The sequence below is a fragment of the Triturus cristatus genome, chromosome 8 (assembly GCF_964204655.1).
Source record: "Triturus cristatus chromosome 8, aTriCri1.1, whole genome shotgun sequence".
In the NCBI taxonomy this organism is placed as follows: domain Eukaryota; kingdom Metazoa; phylum Chordata; class Amphibia; order Caudata; family Salamandridae; genus Triturus; species Triturus cristatus.
In genome coordinates this window covers 1584561902-1584581925 of record NC_140591.1, presented here as the reverse complement: position 1 = coordinate 1584581925, position 20024 = coordinate 1584561902, and the positions used below count along the sequence as shown (strand labels likewise).

General features: G+C 47.0%; 1 protein-coding gene across 3 annotated transcripts in view; it reads left to right on the top strand.

The window, feature by feature from the left end:
* The window catches only part of FHIP1B (FHF complex subunit HOOK interacting protein 1B), a 486169-nt gene that overhangs the window by 203489 nt on the left and 262656 nt on the right, over positions 1 to 20024 (top strand). The gene's annotated exons all lie outside the window — the stretch shown is intronic.

Genomic DNA, 20024 nt, shown 5'->3' with positions numbered 1-20024 from the left:
AGCCGTAGGTTCATGAAACAAAGAAATGCAGCTGTGACCAGGGAGCCGAGGTGTTTGGGAACGGTAACCATGGGCAACCATTTCGCATACATGCATGCATGCACACAGAAGCGGACTGCAGAGGGCTTTGTGAGTTGGTGACAGAAGGGGAAAGGTGTGGACCCCACCAAAGACTAGGGGAGATGAGGTGTGCTGTTGAATCCTGGTGCTGCCTGCCCGCCTCTTCCTCTCTTCCTTTGATGTAGGCAAGGTGTGAGCTTCTAGTAACCCCAGCATGCTCTGGCACCAGCATGGCCCCAGGAGCTGGCCCAATCCTCATCCGTTCTACAGTGTCTTCAGAGTAAGCCCTCAGCAGACACTACACCGCCCCCTACTGTGGTCCTAGCCCTGCACCACTGGGCTCACTAGTTAAAGAGTTCTGCATCACTGCAGCTCTGGATGGGAGTCCACCACCCCCTCCCCTCCTCTGCTTACCCCAGCGGACAATGAAGCACCTGCACTGTTGGGAGGATGCTTTCTGGGGGTGTGGGGGGAGGAAGACCCAGACCACGGAGACCACAAGTGGAAAATAGGAGAGGGTTATGCCGAGAGACCAAACAGGAGAGAGTGTTTGCGTCTTTCATTTCTGTTTACTGCCCCACCCTGCCCACCGTGTTGTGAACTCTAATGCCCACAGTAGCTGTCTTTCTAGTATTGCTGTTCCTACTGCTCTTTAATGGGTCTAGCCTCCCTGAGATATGAATAGGTTTCCTTCATACCCATTCGTCATTCTTTGTTTTACCCTGTGAATTGCAATATAGTCTGCACACAATTAAAACGCATTGTAAGGTGCAGTTCAGTTCTTGACTCTGGGTGTCACATGTTTATGGGAAATCTACAAACTCTATGTATTGCCAAAACGAGAAGGATCTGTTGGACATAATGATATATTTCTTTTATAAATTAACCATTGTGACAAGAAGTTACAAATAAAAACGTCAGAAATGGCTGTTTTTTCTGCCCGTTTTCATTAGGTGTTTTTCATTTCAAAAGTTAGTTTCTGTGGGTAAACTGGGAGTATCTATTCAAGTGATCATTGCTGAATTCAGAATGTTATCTGCTTTTCAGAGATGTATAGTTTTACTGGATCACTCATGGGTTTCACACTTAATTCCACCACAAACTGCAGGTAGGCTGAAACCACAAATATTATGTAAAATGGACTACCTCTTCGAAAAATGCAAAACCAGTGGTAAAAAAAAATGTTTTTAGATAAAAACTCGTGTTTGCTCCTGAAAGCTGAGGTGATGATGATCCTAGCACAGCAAACTTTTTGTTGATGACATTTTTAGAAGGAAAAAAAACCCATACACTTTCTTGTTTCAACTCCTGCTCCTCCTAACATCCCAAAAAGGACTTAGCATGGGGGATTGAGGGGGCATAGGGTTTGGTGGGAGGTGATAGATTTGTTGTAATCTGTAACAGTGTTTTGTGTTCCTCACCCTCAATGTGGTACTTCCATTTTCTTTTACCTTCTCTGCATACTTTACCGAAATATCCAATTCTCCCACTGTTTTTCCTTGTTGCGAAAGACCTCTTGTGGGCTTACCAGAAACGTACTTTGGAATTAGAGTCCGCCCAGTGGTTACCATTGGTTGACATTGTCTCTCTCATTTGCTTGCTTCTTATTCTATTGCTTTCCTTTCCAGTACTCGGTTTGTCATTCCCCTGGAACATAGCTTCTTTACCACCCATTTGATTGGATGGCGTGCATCATTCTACTGCTCACATTTAGGGAATTGCTTTATTTTTTATTTTTCTTTCCGCACCCGTTGAGAATGTGGGTGTTTTCTGGCTCTTTGCCTCATGTGCTGCTTCCCTCCCCAAAAACCCTTGCTGCACCCCTATGTGTGCTCTGTTGCCTTGCCCCGCCTCTCACCCCAATATGGCTTTATTTTCTCCATTCCCCTGTTGCTTCCCTCACCTACTCCTCCATTGTTATTTTTTATATTTTTAGAGGCACTGGCAACTGCCTTTTGTAGTTTGGTTCTCAGCCACATCATAAGTGCTTTCGTGACCTCAGATTATTAAATAAATATTAAATTTAAAAAACTTAGCTTGGTTAATAAAAAAATAAAAAGAGAAACTTTGGTTTGCATCTTTTAGGCCTGTTCACGTGTGGTGATGCACACACGTGCCTACATAGATACACAAGAGAGTGAAGTTTTTAAGCTCTCACTCTTTGGCTAAAGTCTTCTGTGCCATGACAAAAGCTTCACCCCTTGAGCTCTGGTAAAGAACATGTAAAATGCATGTGATGGTAAACAACAAAGATCCAGCATGGTGCCTGGGGATATTCAAACATTTAGATTCTACAGTTGGTGTATCCAACAGAAAAAGCATTACCGAAGACCATGAACTTGTTTTTGTTTTACTCTGTCTCCCTCTCGTTGAGCACATTTGAAAGAAGGGCTCCTTGAAATTAGGACCTAGTCCTGGGGCGTTTCTGTAGGAGAGCTGCGTGATGGGTCCACACAACAAATGCAGTCAACGCCTCCTAGTAAGGAACCAGAAGTATTCCAGTCTGACTGCTGGGGATGAGCCTGCAGAAGCAGAACCATGGGGAAGGAATTAACAGCTGCACCCTTCTGGAACCGGACGGAAAGCAAATGAAAATAAGACCTCAAAAGAGCCCAGAATGCCATGGTGTAGCTAGAAGTATGGCACCGGGATGAAGCAAAATACAACCAGCACTTCTTGATGACCCACTGTACCCAGGCAGACTCCCTGAGTTCTTTCTTACTTCTAGCATCCGGATTCCCTCCCGAGTGATAGTGCGCTCTAGAGATCTGCATAACATAAGACACTTAAAGGGACCCCCTGGTGTATGATGTCACATTAGATATCAAACCCCAAGGTGACGTCATCAGACCATGCAGCCTTCTCGAATGTCCGGTCTTAATGATTATTACCATGAAGGGCTGGGCTTAGAGAAATGTTTTTTTCTGCGTGTGGGATGGCCTTGTTTTGCATTTTGACTTCATTACTGTTTTGGTACTGCGTAAATACTTTACACATTGCCCTAAGTTAAGCCTGTCTGTTCTGTGCCTTAGCTTGAGCTGGGGTTAATTTACTGAATTTGAGATTGCACCCTGAGAAGGGTTATGATTATTACTCAGCCACAGTCCATGCAGGTAACGGCAGTGGGGCTGGGGAGTGGGGGGGGGGGGTGTGGGGGGGGGATTTCGAGGGGCTATGTTTAGGGAAAATTAAATAAATAATTAATTTTCCCTCTGCATTCACCGCCTGAATCCCCCCCCCCAACCCGGCCCCGCCGCTGTTACCTGCATGGACCGCGGCTGTAATTGCTTGAGGTTGGTAGTCACACACCCGCCCATGATAATCCAATTGCTTACATGCCTCTATTATAGAGATATTTCATTAGTGTTCTGATATCATGGCCGTAGTTAAAGCTTTCCATTGAAGATTCCTGAGGTGGAGACCTAGTATTACACATCGGTTACTAGATCATAAAATCTGTGCTGCTGTGCAACACGTCTAGAATAACATTGACAAAGTCAATAGATCTCATATAAGTGAAACCTAAAGGCTTTTATCGATGCTTGTTTCTTTTGGGTTAAGCAGTCCTTGGGAGTGTATGTCTTTTCCATATGTCTCCCTTGTGTGGCCCTATCTCCCTGCACTCTGTGTTGCTCTCTATCGCCTGTGTGCTTCTCCCCGTTTCCTCCATGTTGAGCTCACCCGGGTGTACTTCCCTCGTTGCTTTGTTGTCCCTGAGCTTCTTCTGTGCCCGTTCCACGTTGCTCTGCTCTCTCGCCCATTGCTTCACCTCATCACCCCAGCCCTCTGTATTGCTTCCCCCACTATCTTCTCTCGCCCATTGCTTCTCCTCCCCACCGTCTGTGCTGCTTCCCCCACTCTCTTCTATAGCCCATTGCTTATCCTTCCCGCCCTCTGTGTTGCTTCCCCCACTCTTTTCTTTCACCCATTGCTTCTCCTCCCCACCGTCTGTGCTGCTTCCCCCACTCTCTTCTATAGCCCATTGCTTATCCTTCCCGCCCTCTGTGTTGCTTCCCCCACTCTTTTCTTTCACCCATTGCTTCTCCTCCCCACCCTCTGTGTTGCTTCCCCCGCTCTCTTCTCGCCCATTGCTTCTCCTCCCCACCCTCTGTGTTGCTTCCCCCACTCTCTTCTTTCGACCATTGCTTCTCCTCCCCACCCTCTCTGTTGCTTCCCCCACTCTTCTTTCGCCCATTGCTTCTCCTCCCCACCCTCTGTGTTGCTTCCCCACTTTCTTCTCTCACCCATTGCTTCTCCTCCCCACCCTCGGTGTTGCTTCCCCCACTCTCTTCTCTCACCCATTGCTTCTCCTTCCCACCCTCTTGTGTTGCTTCCCCCACTCTTTTCTTTCGCCCATTGCTTCTCCTCCCCACCCTCTGTGTTGCTTCCCCCACTATCTTCTCTCGCCCATTGCTTCTCCTTCCCACCCTCTGTGTTGCTGCCCCCACTCTCTTCTCTCGCCCATTGCTTCTCCTCCTCACCCTCTGTGTTGCTTCCCCCGCTCTCTTCTCTCGCCCATTGCTTCTCCTTCCACCCTCTTTGTTGCTTCCCCCACTCTCTTCTCTTGCCTATTGCTTGTTCTCCCCACCCTCTTTGCTGCTTCCTCCACGCTCTTCTCTCGCCCATTGATTCTCCTTCCCACCCCCTGTGTTGCTTCCCCCACTCTTTTCTTTCGCCCATTGCTTCTCCATTCCACCCTCTGTGCTGCTTCCCCACTTTCTTCTCTCACCCATTGCTTCTCATCCCCACCCTCTGTGTTGCTTCCCCCACTCTCTTCTCTCGCCCATTGCTTCTCCTCCCCACCCTCTGTGTTGCTTCCCCCACTCTCTTGTCTAGCCCATTGCTTCTCCTTCCCACCCTCTATGTTGCTTCCCCCACTCTTTTCTTTCGCCCATTGCTTCTCCTTCCCACACTCTGTGTTGCTGCCCCAACTCTCTTCTCTCACCCATTGCTTCTCCTCCCCACCCTCTGTGTTGCTTCCCCCACTCTCTTCTTTCGCCCATTGCTTCTCCTTCCCACCCTCTGTATTGCTGCTCCCACTCTCTTCTCTCGCCCATTGCTTCTCCTCACCCTCTGTGTTGCTTCCCCAATCTCTTCCCTCGCCCATTGCTTCTCCTTCCCACTCTCTGTGTTGCTTCCCCCACTCTCTTCTCTCGCCTATTGCTTTTCCTCCCCACCCTCTGTGTTGCTTCCCCCCTTTCTTCTCTCACCCATTGCTTCTCCTCCACACCCTCTGTGTTGCTTCCCCCACCCTCTTCTCTCGCCCATTGCTTGCCCTTCCCACCCTCTGTTTTGCTACCGCATGTGCGCCCTGTTCCTTGTTCTCCCCAGCCCCTCTCTTGTTGAACCTATTTTGGCACCCTTGTCCTCCATGTTGCTCTTTGCCACCCGTGTTTAAAAAAAAATCTCTCATGTTATGTATATATTTTTTGATTTATGATCCAACTCGGTATTTTTTTTTTAAATTCCTTTGTCATCTCATAGGCGTGAGGCACATGCATACTTAATGACGCAACAGTAACGCCATTGAGCCTTTTTTTATTGCTTTGTTTTCTTGATGCTGTGCAGCAAGGCTAGCAAGACCAACTTGGGTTTTGACTTGTATAGCAGCAAGGCCAAGTCAAAGTAATCAAAAATATAACAAAGGAAGATGCCAATGCTGCACTGTACTTTCAAAGACAAATAAACAAATGAACTGACTTAAACAAATCCATTTTGTCCATTATATGGTTGATTTTAATCTAAAGATATTTTAAGCAAATTTTTCTTATTATTTTGCACGGTTGTATTTTGAATGATTCAAAAATATACAAACAAAATCCAAAGAAACATATACAAAATTACTTTACAATTATTTACATTTACATAAACACATACACATGTCCATACAACTTACATACCTCGAACGATCAGACAATAGACAAACATTCAATTAGAAATTTACATTTATATACAAAAGGATAGGGCATCAATGAATAACACTTAAACTTCTTGAATATCCTATTGAGGAGTATTTTACTATGTTGAAGGCGAAGACGAGTCAAAGAGAGGTCTACGCGTTTCGAATCCCTTCACCGGGGATTCTCATCAGGACCAGAAATATCTAAACTTTGCAGTAGCACAACCGCAAATGAAACAAGTGGTGGTGAGCCTGCGGTAGAACATATAGGTAGTTTTCAGAAATGGCTCATATCGACGTCCGTGGCTCCTCAATCAGCCAGGGCGGAAAAATAATGCTTCTGTCTCGGAGCTTCGAGTGTAGCGACTCGGTGATTTTTCGGCCGGTCACTTATCAATCTTCTTTTTAGAGCGCTCTTGGGTCCCAGCTCCACCGTGCACGAGGGCCTGTCAAGGCTAGCAACTATTGGCAAAGCCAATCGGTCCAAAACGCAAGACCTATTGCTTTTGCCAATGCTTACTAGGTCTTGACTACAGACCGCTTAACTTATTTTTAAAGCTTAACAAATAGTTGAAGCGGCTTTGGGTCAGCCCCATGCTCACCTTTGGATGGTGTTCTTTTTAATTGTGTGCTCTTGGTTCTATCGCTTTCTTCCCTGCTCTTGTGTTTGTTCTGCGCAGGACTATTTTGGGCTCACAGTATGGTGATTGGATGAGTTGTATCCTTCCACTGCAGACTTGAGGGCCTCTTTTTTCCTTTTGTGCGCAACACTCCATGGGAAAGTGCTTGTTTTGAGTATGCATTCACTTACAAATAACAACGTGCATTTGCAATTCAATACGTCTCGCATTTGAGAGTTTGAGCAATTGGCATTGTAAATGACAATGTCTTTTATGTGTTCATTTTAAAACGGATAAATAAAAGGCATTGTCATTTACAATGCCAATAGGTTAAAGTCTCGCAAATGCGTGCTATAAATTTTTTTTTAAAGTGTTGGAAGAGAGCGTGTCCTGCCAGCTATTTGAGAAAATATTGCTGGGAGGCTGTAATTAAAGCCTACCTAGCAACAACAAACATAACAGTTGGTATCGCTATGGGAGGTTACAAAATGAGACCAGGCGGCTATACATATATATATATTTCCTCTTTTACTGAGAAGTCATCAGGGTGGATGTATTGGAAGGTCTAGTGACCGGTTTAAATTGTTTTACTCAAGATTGAGGATTATTTTACTGTGAATATTTATATATAGTGCTTAATGCATTTTGATTGTATAGTGAATGTTTGCACTATTATGAAACTTTTATGGCTCTTGGCCGAAATAAAGTATTTACTGAGACAAGGCTGTACTAAGGAGGGACTACTAACTCCTTTGACCAATAAACAGCCACAGTTTACAGTGGACAATGACACAAGCCAATGAAAAATGTGGGCGGAGCTTAACGTCCCTACCTCAATACAGCATGCCTGGCAGGGCAGTGGATGCGCTGCTCAGGCTCGACCCTAAAAGTATTGACAAAGCTAATAGCTCAGCCTTTTAGAGCAGTGACCAGTTAGTTTTGCCTGTGCTTGTTTAGATTCAAAATGAATTTTAAGTTTAAAATAAATCTTAACAGGATTTTTCAGTTGCAAGACATTTACAATACACATTTTTAAAAACATTCACAAACAAAACAATGCTCTTGAAAACCTTAAATGCTTTGAATATTTTTTTTTTTAAACTTCTGTGTTTGCGAAGCTCGTTAATTAGGTTTTAAATGTTGGCTAGACAAGTGTCCTAAGTCTGTACATGAGCATGAGTAGTCCTCGTTCCTTGATTTAGGGAATCTGCCGCGGTCTGTCCTACTTGCGGCGGGGATACGATTGGACGCCCTTAGTATCTGCCTTTTGACTTTGGAAGTTGGGAATAGCCATACCTTGCCAGCGAGTGACCTTTCCTCATCAGTGCATATACATGTAATGGCTATATAATTCCAGCTGCCTGTTGATGCTGTGCCAAGGCCGCACTCTGTGAAACTGCTGCTCTGCAGACCTGAGGGTTGTCTCTGAAAGTCCGGAGAGGCTCGAACGCTACTCGCTGCGGAAGGTGTTTTTTTAATCACCCTCACCCTTGTGGCTTTAGGACTCGCATCGGCCTGACGCTGCTTCATCCTATGTCGTGTAAGCAGATGTACCTACTCACACCTGGTGCTGTTTCTGCGTAGTGTTGCGAAGCGAGAGTAAAGAGGCAGCAGGCGCTATTTAAGACGATTCAGCAGTCACTGCTGGCCCGGTTTACACCTCGGTGCCCACGCTGGCCTGAGGGCGGCGTTCGGTCGTGGCTGACAGAGCTGCCGCAGCGCCAAGAGGCTGTCCGGGGACCGTGGCCCCCAGATGGAACACACAGCGCCAAGAGGCTGCCAGACCTTACGCAGCGCCAATATGCTGCCCGCTGACCTTGGCTCGCAGATGGAGCACACAGCGCCAAGAGGCTGCCAGACCGCACACAGCGCCAAGAGGCTGCCCTTGGCTTCCAGATGGAGCACAGAGCGCCAAGAGGCTGCCAGACCTTAGGCACCGCCAAGATGCTGCCCTTGGCTCCCAGATGGAGCACACCGCGCCTAGAGGCTGTCCTTGGCTCGCAGGAGGCGCGCAGACGCTTTGTGTAGTCAGGAAGGCCTCGAGAAGGATCGCCCATCAGCACATTCCTCGGATTCCTCGGATTCCACTGACCACCGCGGACCCTGGGAGGAGGCCGCCCGCGCTTCCGAAAGTCAACACCCCGTCCGTGCTGTGAACCTGCTGCATGCCTAGCCGCGCCTCAGCAGGACTGATGGACGGGGCCGATGGATGCAAGGCTTACCCAGCCTATGACCGCCTAGTAGTGCCCAGAAGGCCCGCCTTTGCTTCCAGGCCCTGGGACTTCTTAACTTTGACTAACTTCGCCCAGGTTTATTTTGGAAAAGGTGGCTGATTTCCCAGTCCATGTTGGCCGGTGTTTGTCCCGGCGCCTGGCCTGGCCCGGCAGAGGAGGTGAGCCGGACTGCGGGTGCCTGTCAGCACCAGCTCTAGAAGTGGGTGCTAGAATATCTGACTAGGACCAGTCTCCTGGGCGGGGGACTCCGTGGACAAACTGTAGGGGCCTGTGTTCGACATCATGGTCACAGATCCAAGTACGACGAGTCCACTCAGCCTTTCATCCTTCTGAGGTCGATAAAATGAGTACCAGTTGGGTACAATAAACATCTGTTGTTCAGCGCCTTGATACCATTGGGTGATACGTGGTCCTTACAAATACATGGTATGTTAAAGACTTTATTTGTTCTTATTGACTTAGCATTGCCTTTAGATAACGCACATATCATGCAAGTTATTATACGGACATTTTGTATGAGATGTGAGGGCATCTCTTAGTTAAAGGTATTGCCAATATTTCTCAGGGAGCAAGAGCGCCCCCCTCAATCCATGTCCTGAACATGGCCTTTGAGGGTCTCCGGTGGAGCAGGAAGAAGGGTGAGACGGAAAGGGGGACATTTCACATCACACCAGCTCTCAGGGACTGAGTGCGCCTCCCTCAGTCCATGTCCTGAGCATGGCCAGTGAGGGTCTAGGGTGGAGCAGGAAGAAGGGTGAGACGGAAAGGGGGACATTTCACATCATGCCATCTCTCAGGGATTGAGTGCGCCTCCCTCAGTCCATGTCCTGAGCACGGCCTTTGAGGGTCTCCAGTGGAGCAGGACGAAGGGTGAGACGGAGGGGAGGACATTTCACATCATGCCATCTCTCAGGGATTTAGTGCGCCTCCCTCAGTCCATGCCCTGAACAGGGCCTTTCAGGGTCTCTGGTGGAGCAGGAAGAAGGGTGAGACGGAGACATTTCACATCATGCCAGCTCTCAGGGACTGAGTGCGCCCCCCTCAGTCCATGTCCTGAGCATGGCATTTGAGGGTCTCCGGTGGAGCAGGAAGAAGGGTGAGACGGAAAGGGGGACATTTCACATCATGCCATCTCTCAGGGATTGAGTGCGCCTCCCTCAGTCCATGTCCTGAGCACGGCCTTTGAGGGTCTCCAGTGGAGCAGGAAGAAGGGTGAGACGGAGGGGAGGACATTTCACATCATGCCAGCTCTCAGGGACTAAGTGCGCCTCCCTCAGTCCATGTCCTGAGCAGGGCCTTTGAGGGTCTCAGGTGGAGCAGGAAGAAGGGTGAGATGGAGAGGGGGACATTTCACATCATGCCAGCTCTCAGGGACTAAGTGCGCCTCCCTCAGTCCATGTCCTGAGCAGGGCCTTTGAGGGTCTCAGGTGGAGCAGGAAGAAGGGTGAGACGGAGGGGAGGACATTTCACATCACACCAGCTCTCAGGGACTGAGTGCGCCTCCCTCAGTCCATGTCCTGAGCACGGCCTTTGAGGGTCTCAGGTGGAGCAGGAAGAAGGGTGAGATGGAGAGGGGGACATTTCACATCATGCCAGCTCTCAGGGACTGAGTGCGCCTCCCTCAGTCCATGTCCTGAGCAGGGCCTTTGAGGGTCTCAGGTGGAGCAGGAAGAAGGGTGAGACGGAGGGGAGGACATTTCACATCACACCAGCTCTCAGGGACTGAGTGCGCCTCCCTCAGTCCATGTCCTAAGCACGGCCTTTCGGCGTCGCAGGTGGAGCAGGTACAGAATCTATATAGAGCTATTGTCCCATGCTGCATGTTAACATTCAAACCCCTTAAGCATCACTCCTAGCCCTCTCAGCGAAGACGAAAGCCTTACTGCCGTGTGCACCTTCGGTTCGACAGGCCCCCGCAGGATACTGTCTCTTCCACTCTTGTAGTTTCAATCTATTAGTCTGGGTTTTTAACACTAAAAACCAGAGAAATGTAGACTGCGTCTCCCTACACAGCCTAGAGTTGAGTCTCCAGAACCCTCCTCAAAAGAGACCCATGTTTGGAAGGACCCTCAAGTACATCCAGCCAGTGCCACTCTGTCTTGTCGCTGTGGAACTGACACCTGATATAGGACCTTTCTATGCAGCTTTCAGAGTTATAGACGCCGACCACTAAGAAAGCTTCAAGTGCCTTCTTCGGTGACCTGGGAGGAAGTCCCAACACCGATGCTAGCCCCGCTCAGCGCAGTTGACCTCTCCATCGTGCTCTCATGGTGCACCATCACATGCACACTCATGCTTGTAGGTCGCTGGCCCACGATACTTCTCCGTTCGGGCTGGGCACACCTCCCCTCCCCTCAATCTAGACTCTATGACCACCGCGCTGGATTTGGCCCCTGTAGGGCAGGGATTTCTGTTGCATGGTACATGAGCATGAGCCGGACTGCACGCCTGCTGGTGAATCTCGTGTCCTGATTTTGATTTTGACCCGTGTCTCACTAACCTTTCGTGCGCATAGAGGCCTAGGCCTGTCCCCGTCTGTGCGAGGTCCTCGAGCTGTCCTGTTGGCTAGAAGGGCGCACCTAGCGTGCCCTTATAATACAGAGGACTACGGTCTCCTGGCTTTAGCACATAAGGCGATGGTGGCGGGTGTGCTGTGCGAATCCTTTGTGCGTCCAGACAGTTTGTTTTTACCTGTCCATAAGAGTGCCTGCTGATCCCTCTTGTGTAAAGTTCCACTCTCAGGTGAACAGTACCGTGCACTGACATCCTGTGTGTGTGTGTGTTGAGCAAATGCTTATGTGTAGTGTGTGTAATACATGTGTGGTAGTTGGAGTCCACTTTTTTCTCGGTGTTGTTGATGATCCAGCTTAGAGACCGCTCCAGTGCTCCTTGCTGTGTGAAGAATCACTTTTGTACAAAAATTGTGTTTGGAGAGCCATCTGAGAAACACCCCAAACTGCTTATGAAGTTTGATACAATAAATCCACATTGCCTGCCTTGAAAATGTGTATAAAAGTAGGGACCAAACGGCCCCACTGTGTTCCAGGTCCAAGTTCTTCACGACCAAGAAGGGGGTTCTGAGCAGAGTACTTGAAGGGCTGCTATATGACCGGGTCTGGTGTCTGCCTCACGGGCAGTCTCCCAAAGGTGAGGGGGCAGCACCTAAAGTCTGCACATTATGCTCTGTTGAGAGAGGGAAGGAGTGTGGTCCAGCACGAGGAGACGGTCCAGGAGGACAATGTCTCATACTCCTGGCCTCAGGAGTAGCCAGTGAAAGCAGACTTCCTTAGAGTGCAAAGTCGGGGGTGACCCATGATGCAGTGCGTCTCCTAGTCTCACTCAGTGGTTCCTGTAGTTTCACAGAGCCCTGATAGGGATCAGTGGTGTCATCCTGTATTCATACATTGCATTGTGTAGCATTTAGTATTGCTGTGTGATTAAAAGTACTTTTTTCCCCAAAAGATAAGTTCTAGGATGCACATCGGGTTATTGTGTCTGTTGACTGAGTTCTGATCACGTGCACCCCACACTACCTCCCTTATAAGCCTGTGACTGTTTACTCCTGCTCCCCTCAGAATAGAAATGGTTGCACTTGGCCCAGTTTGCGAAGCTATAGTACGACGGGCACAGGACAACCGTGGAAAACAACTTTTATCGTCGCTGTGGGGGGCACAGTACCCCCTGTATGCCCTGTTGTCTGCCTAATGCTCTAGGGCAACCCCCTTAATTTTGTCTGCAATAGATGCCAAATATGACAGCACTACTGACATAGTTTTTTTGAAATTCTTTTAGTTTCTTGGTAATGTCACAGACTGGTAACATTTCCCTCCTACAGTTCAGCAGCTCCTCCGCCGGCAGATCTCTGCTGTCCTCCTCGGAGGGATCCTTCTTCCCGCTTGACTGGGTCTGAGAGATTTTCAGTTTTTCCCTATGGATCTGATGTGCACCGCGCCTTTAAGGGAATTTTTTCTGTGCTTCTCCCCTCCACAGCCAACAGGACTGCAGGTACCACGGCAGCACTCTTTATCCCCCCCCCCCCGTAAAGCTGCCCCCACCACCCAACCGTAACCAAGAGGCGCCACGAAGACCGAAGACCCCGGTTCCTTCAGATGTCAGAAGACATGGGTCCCAGGCATGACCCTCTCACAGACCAGGCATGTGACACCTGTGCTTCTCTTGTCTGGTGTTTGCCATCTTGCCACGGTCACTTGCAGCAATGGGGGTCTCCACAGCTTATGATCATGAAGGCGGAGTACAAACAGCCACTGCTTATTGGCTTCTCCCCTCTGTTCCTAATGTGGGCCATTGGAGAAGAGTAGGCGGAGCGGTTCTATGTAAGCTCAAAACAATGTGTCCAGTGGAGACCCCTTCAGGCTTTGTCTCCAGAAGAATGATCTGAAGATGGTGCAGAGAGACATGATTGGTGGATTTGTACCCCAACACGGAGAGTGTTTCAACAGGTCTCTACTGGAAGTCCTATTGAAAGTTAATTTGATTTTAACCTTTGTTAATTAAAAGCTTAGTAAGGTTTTTCTTTTTTTAATCTTTAATTATGACATTTTATATCAACCATAACAATACAGAAAGAGACAGAAAAAAGGGGGGAAAAACAATGGAGGGGTGCAGAGCATGTACACATATGCAGTATAAGTCATGACACCATATATCATACATATAAATCATACATTAAGATGACTGTCCTGGAATAAAAGAAAGAAAGAAAAAACGTGAAGGAAACGCCAGTGGGATAGACAACTGTACATGTTGGGTAATGAGAGGAGTACATGAGAATGGGCCCCGATTTTATACATAGTAGAGGCAGCCCACAGAAGCACGTTTACGGGCCTTCCAAACATGGTCCTCAGGGTACAAATCAATCTTCCTCCGTTTCACCAGCATCTGAAGCCGAAATCAGCAGATAGTCTCTTAATGGCTGCCGTATGACCCTTGGTCTCGATGCAGGGGGTTGTAGTGATGCATATGTTTCATTTGTGGTGTCAAAGTATATCCAGTCACGGATCCATGCCTCTACAGTGTGCCTGGAGATGCCATACCAGTGTAAGGACACCTGACGCGCAAGTGCATTATAGTGACGGACATTTGCCGGTAGCGGCTTAACATAACCCAGCAGGTCCACCAGAGGGTTTGTGGTATGTGTATGTCCTATCATACGTGATATTGTGGAATGTACTACTTCCCAGAAAGTGAGAATTGGGGTGCAATTCCATGCTAAGTGAGCAGAATCAGCCTGTCCACCGCGCTTTTGGGGCAGCAATGTGGCCTGGTAGGGTAAGCTCTAGCCAGTAACCGCGAAGTAGCCTAAGCCCGGTGTAGGTTTTTAGAATGTAACCGCTTGTGGAGATGGTTATTGGAAATCAGAAATCAGCTGTGTTTGTTCACAGCTGTAATACTACATTTTGTCAGATAAAGGGCTCCCCTAATCCTTCTCCCAGACAGCCCTCGCCCTTTCCACAATGATGGGCCTCAGACACCTAGATGTATGATATAGGCAGGAGACAAGATGGGCATTGCAGGGGCCATGATTATCATAGTAAGTGGGGGAAAGTCAACAGGCTTCTTAGGGTAAGAAGTAAGTGTGGTATGAACAGTTCCGTGTAGCTAGTGTAAAATGAATCTGTGCATGTAGGACATTGCATGCCCCTCAACCAGTGAAGAAACGGACCACAGTTCAGTATCTGCGAATAGGACCCCAAAGGTATGGAACGGACATGTGGCTAGAATACCTCTCCCCAGTCAATGGAAGCAAGGCATTATTTGGAAGGGGAATATGAGGGGAATACAGCATATCAAAGCCCAAATAGCGCATAAGTCTGGTCCAGGCCCAATACGATTGTGGGAAGTGTCTGTATCTCAGCGGGGGATCCTGGGCAAGCCCTGTGGAATAATAATCAGAAGGGACAGTGTGAGGGCTTGCGTCCATTCTAGCTTAAGATAAAGATATTGAAGTCTAGCATCCGGGTGGTACCAAAAATATGCAAAAAGTGCCTGAGCAACAAGGTAATAAGGGTAAAAGTCTGGGACCACAAACCCGCCATGATGATCGGGCAAAGTCAATGTGTGCCAATTAATTCTAGGGTGCTTTCCCGCCCAGATTAGCCACGTTAGCATACCTCACAAGATATCAAAGTTTGTAGTCAAGGCTATTGGAATATTAAGAAATAGATAATAAAAAGCAGGGCGATACCACGATTGTAATATTAGCTGTTCTCCCTGCTACACAAAGGGAGCCTGATCCAGCGCTCAATCTGGGTAGAGAGCCTCTCAATGGCGGGACTATAGTTAAGACAGATGACCTCTGCGCCACTCCTGTGCAAATAAATGCCAAGGTATTTCAGAGAGTCCGTGCACCACTGCAGGGGGAATTCGTTAGTTCAAGGGACTGTAGCATCTGTCAATGGAAAGATCTCGGATTTACCACAATGAACGGAGAGTCCGGAAAAACCCCTGAAGCAGATTACCTCCCGAATTAAGGGGGGAAGATTAGCCTCAGGATACCTAACAAATATGTCGGCATACAGAGAGGCAAGAAGAGGACCTCGAAATCGCAATCCTCGGGCCAAGTGGCGTTCCTGAAACTGGCGGACCAGGGGTCCATCGCAATAATGAATAATAAAGGTGAAAGTGGGCACCCCTGCCAGGTGCTCGAGTCAATGTGAATTGGTCCGTCAAGCCATCGTTTAATCCAAGACGCACTAATGGAGCACTGTAAACCAGCTTGATCCAGTCCCGAAAGACTTTGGGAGTGCTCAATTTCTGCCGAGTGGCATGCAGGAAGGACCACTCGAGAGTATCAAACGCCTTCTCGGCGTCCAGCAGCACAGCAGCTGCCGGGAGGTTTGGAGAAATCTGATTGATGACGGCAAACATTGTACAAAGATTCACTGAAGTGGAACAGTTAGGCACGCACCCTGTCTGCAAGGGAGATATTATACTGTCCATTAATGAGGAAAGGCGTGTAGCGAGAACTTTAGCTAGAATTTTATTGTCATGATTCAATAGTGGCAAAGGCCTGTAGGAAGTGCATAGCTGTGGGGATTTACCTGGCTTAAGCAAGAGTGTTATGTCTGCCTCCCATAACGTTGGGGCATAGACTTCAAGCAAATGTAAAACCAATAATGCTTTGTGCGCTTTGTAAAAGTCACCTGTCAAGCCGTCCAACCCTGGGGCCCAGGGGCCACTAAGGGCATCTCTGGCTTGTGAAATATCCTCACAGGCGATAGGTGAGGCTAGAAATTGACGGTGACCTCCGTCGAGCTACACCATTGTCGCCTCTGACAAATAATCTGCAGGTGCCTCTTCCACTGCATTGCCACAAGATATACATAAACATGTATAGTATGAGGTAAATTCAGTGAAAATTGTAGCACTATCAGTGGTCTAGCACTATCCATGGTCAAGAAGTCGTCATTGAGTTGCAGGGCCATAACATAGGAGGCTTGGTATGAAGGGCAGAGCAGCCTGACCAGTGTGCGCCCAGATCTCTCACGTCCCCGTAGAACTGTGCTCTAGCATATTTACTCAAATATGTAACCTTGCAAGCCGCCATATACAGAAATTCCTGTAGTAAAGTGGAACGGGCATGCAATGGTGGTTTGGAGCTTGATGACCTATTCTGCAGATCAAGATCTTGTAACTTCCCTAACCATCTATGGGAAAACAGTTTTGCTCTGCCTACCCACAACCTACCTACCCAAAACCGGTTTGATGTTTTCTCTGGTCTGGAATGTGTGGATTGACATAAGAAAGCTGTCTGTGATAATCTATCTACTAGTTTAGGGGTAAAACATGATAAAATCTTGGAGAACTTTAATGAACAGGTTTCTCTACACCGCATTGAGGATATTACGCATGTACAAACCATCCATAGCACGACCTACGTTAATAATCTAAATGATGGGGGATTTATTGGTGCCCCTGCCCACAACCGATCTGAGGAAGTAAGGGCATTTTGTTCTTGAAGCAATTGGGGTACCAAAGTAATTAGGAAAACCTGCACATTCTTATTTTGGAACGTGGCCAGTCTAAAGGAGAAAATCAGTAACCCATCTTGGGGTACTATCATTGATGGTCACGACATCTTGGCTCTCCAGGAAACCTGGTCCTTAGACCCGGTGTATGTTAATGGGTATAGAAGTTTTTTTTACCCCGGCTGTGGGGGGTACCCATGGAAGAGCTAAGGGTGGTCTATTAACCCTTGTTTCCAATCAGCTTAAATATGATGGAATTTGGCTCTCCACCAAATCAAGTTTTTATCAATTATTTTAAGGAATAAGAAGGGATTAAACCTAGTTATCAACTTTTATAATAAGATATCAAGGAAAGAAATCCCCAGCGTCCTAACTATGCTGAGGGAGGATATACATTATGAAATAGGCAAAACCGATAGAGAAGTTATGTTTGTTTGGGGGGGGGGATTTTAACTGTAAACTCTGTACTAAAGGTAAACAGGGTTTATGCGGGTTAACGACAGAGCAGGAAACAAATCCAACTCACTTTGAACATTCTCTGACTGGAGATTTACTAAACGATATATTGTTCATGTATGACTTAGGATTTGTAAATGAAATCGCCCAAAAACCCTCCACATTCGTGCCTACATTTGTTGGTAGAGGTGTATTGTCTACCATTGACTTCATTATTGCCTCAAATAGCTGCAGCCATAAATTTATTAAGTCTAGTATCATGGACCAGCCAGTGAGTGACCACTTGCCTCAGATCATGGAGGTCGAAAATCTTTTTTCTGATCGACAAGTGGATGCGCTCTCCACACACACAGCTCCGGATGTGGTCCTTGGCAGACAAAACGGGTACAACCTAAAATGGGACAAGGTGGTCCCGGAAAGGTTCTTAGAAAAATTATTGAATGCTTGCCCTAGCAGTTTTGCCACTTGCTTGGACGATAAATCCAGCAGTGATTTGATAATTCAACATTTTAACCTAATAGCCTCCACTATTAAGAAAAACTTGTGGGTGGTGGCAAATGATAGGGCAAAGGGCAAAAGAAGCTGGTTCGATAATGCCTGCACCAGTTCTTTAACTATTTTGAAAAGAGCCATTCATAGAATACCACGTAACCCCACTGAAATAAGAAGCTGCAGGAAAAAATATAATGAAGCCCTAAAAAACAGGAAAATGGTTATAAAAAGGGAGGCCCTGGAAATGCTATGCGAAGCATCACAACAGAAGGATGTATCTGCCTTCTGGAAGGCTGTTAATACTCCTTTTCTTTACGATAATACTAAGGCGCGTATAGAAACTGCCATTACTGAGGAGGATTGGGTGGCGCATTTTTCCAGTCTTTACAGTCCGCAAGATAATCACCATATCACTGACTCTGTCCCTGGGGACTATACAGGTGACGAGGTAGATAAATTGGTAGTAACCCTGGAGGAAGTTAACATGGGCCTGAACGCAACGAAGGGCGGCAAGGCTGCAGGGCCTGATGGGATCCCTGCTGACTTGTACAAAGGAAATATTGAGCTCTGGGGCCCCATGCTGGTGCAACTTTTTAACGCCGCACTGGCTAGGGGCTTAAACCCGTCTTGGTTCACCTCGGTTATTGTACCCATTTACAAGAAGGGAGACAGGCCTGTTATAGACCAATCTCCCTATTGGACTCGTCGGTTAAAATTCTTGGGAGAATTATCCTGGCTAGATTACAAAGCTGGGCCGCGGAGAATGATATAATGAGTGGCTTACAATATGGTTTCCAAAAGGGTATTGGTACTATGGAACAGTGCCTAAACTTAATGATCATACAATCAAAATATCTGAGGATAAAGGGCGAGCGCCTGTACCTCATGTTCGTCGACCTTTCGTCGGCGTTTGATTGTGTATCTCATGTTAAATTATGGGCAATTTTAAAAGAGATAGGCGTGGAAGATTCTATTGTTTGCTTTTTGAAAGATCTTTATTCAGGTGCCACAGCCTCGGTTCGCTATGGCAGTGGGGGCCAATGTACCAGGACATTCCAGGTTGGCTGGGGCGTGCGCCAGGGCTGCGTCCTGGCACCCTTTTTATTCCTGGTGTACATTAATGGTCTTGAACGTCATCTTCTGCGTGAGTGCGGGGACATGCTTAGGGTTGGGGGGAGGTCTGTCCCCGCGCTCTTGTATGCGGATGACGCAGTCTTAATGGCTCGCACACCCTTGGCACTACAAAACTTGATACAATCCTTTGAGTGTTTCATGTCTAGTTTAGATTTAAAAGTTAATTGTAGCAAAACCTTCTCAATGAACTGTGGTAAAAAACCTGGTAAGCATACAAAAAGAATGTTTTTAAATAATGTTCCTTTGGAATTTACTTCTACTTTTCCTTACCTCGGTGTTCTTTTCCACGAAACTGGGGCGTGGACTCATGCGGTAAAGGCCAGAACTCTTCTGTTCCAAAAAACTATAACGGCCCTAAAGAACTTTATTAAAAAACTGGGAAAGAAACCAATTAAAGAAATTGTAACTATTTATAACGCTACATGCACATCGGTTGCTATGTATGGCTCGGGTCTCTGGGGCTATACTAATATTGACTTAATCCAGAAAGTTGAGAATAGGTTCCTGAGGTACGTCCTGACAGTCCCCCAAAGTGTTGCGACCTATATTTGTCACACTGAACTTGGCTTAAATTATATATCTGATTTAATCAAAATTCAACCTATTCTTTTGTGGTATAGGGTCTGGACAACTGTTGAGTGCACTATGAATCGGGCCAAATTGGAAAATGTGGGTCGTTTAGATTGGTTAAATTATGTTAAAACATTCCTTGGTAAAATTGGTTGTCAACAATATTTTGTAGACCCATCTTCAATGGATGGTGTAGCCAGGAACTTCTTGTCTAAGCTATCCCTGGAATATCTCATAGAAAACAGAAGCAAGAGGAAATGAAGAAAAAATCTGTATCCTTGCATTCCTCTCTGTTAACTAGCAACAATTTGCAGCCATACTTAACTTTGCCGATGTCTAATTATGATCGTTTTATCCTGACCCGTTTTAGATTGTCCATTGTTTTTAGACTCTTGTCTTTCCCAGTAATGAACTCCTGGTTGCCGAAATTGTCTTTATGTCCGTGTGATGATTCTTCACCCCAGTCAGATATCCATATCCTATTTTTTTGTACATTTTACACCATACCACGTAAGACATACATTATTCCACTCCTCAAAGAATGGAAAATCAATAAATGCCGTCCAGCCTT